The 1,103-nt window shown below is 37.4% G+C and overlaps 1 pseudogene; it reads right to left on the bottom strand.

Annotated features, from left to right (window-relative positions):
• Positions 1-428: 428 nt before the first annotated feature.
• LOC126250478 (U6 spliceosomal RNA) lies at positions 429-528 on the bottom strand (annotated as a pseudogene).
• Between the last annotated feature and the right edge of the window lie 575 nt (positions 529-1,103).

Genomic DNA, 1,103 nt, shown 5'->3' with positions numbered 1-1,103 from the left:
CCGCATATGAACTTAATAACGAAAACTGCTTTTCTGGCGCTGGAAGCAAAGTCAGGATCCTTCAATTCTGAATTTGATTAGCTTCCTGTTACGTATCCTCTCAGTCAGGCATGCATGTAGCAAAAAACGATTAGATTCAATAGTTACATCAGTCCTTAGTTTAAAATCAATCAGACATATATAATCAGTGAAGGTAGCTGTAAAGCTATCTCAGCCCAAGGTTTGTTTGAACATCAAAGTGCACTACTGTGTCTGGTCCAACTGTAAGTGATATGCCCTTGCTTTCATCCTTTGTAGAGACTTTTAACACAGACTTCGAACCACGCCACTTTTCATATTCGCAAATTATTGACGGGCGTGAAACAAGCAATGCCAGAACAAAATCCTACACCCCATTTAGGTCTGAATACGAACCTTTGGACTTCTAACATGGTATTTACCAACATACAGTTTTTGCATGTCATCCTTGTGCTGGAGCCATGCTAATCTTCTCTGTATCTCTGTGTTAAAGCAAGGAAAAACACCATGTAAACTGCAGTTTTTTCGAATATTCTTGCAACTACAGTAACGTATCGAGTTTGAAGGTGCAATGCTACATCCTTATTTTGTTACGAATAGTTAAAATTAGTTTTTTTCTAAGTTAACTGAGTGGTATTATCGGCACAAACAATATGCTGATGCACATATTGTGTCTATGTGTAACTTTTGTGTGTTCTCATAACAGAAAGTATCCTAACGATCTGACAAGCGTTTCACCTGAACTACACGCCGCCCACAACGTAGCTGTGTTGCAGGTCCCCTATACACTTTGCAGTACAGTTATTTCACTATATAAAATAGATTTCACAAGAGAACACTCTTCTTTAAGGTAATCAGTCCAAATTTAAATACTGGGAACTGGATCATTGGATATGAAACAGCCCTTAACGCTAGTAAACTGAATTTTATTACAGTAAGTGACAATTCAAAACCTCTATCTCAGTCATTGCAATTTGAGTTCACTAACTCCGTCACGTCATTCATTCCAGCAATCTTTAGGCAAAATTAAATATTTTTATGAACAAGACATTCAGAGACAATATATGGATTCCTGAAGTTCTACG

The sequence above is a fragment of the Schistocerca nitens genome, chromosome 3 (genome assembly GCF_023898315.1).
Source record: "Schistocerca nitens isolate TAMUIC-IGC-003100 chromosome 3, iqSchNite1.1, whole genome shotgun sequence".
Taxonomy (NCBI): Eukaryota; Metazoa; Arthropoda; class Insecta; order Orthoptera; family Acrididae; genus Schistocerca; species Schistocerca nitens.
Note: the sequence above shows the minus strand (reverse complement) of the source record. Positions and strands in the feature narration are given on the sequence as shown.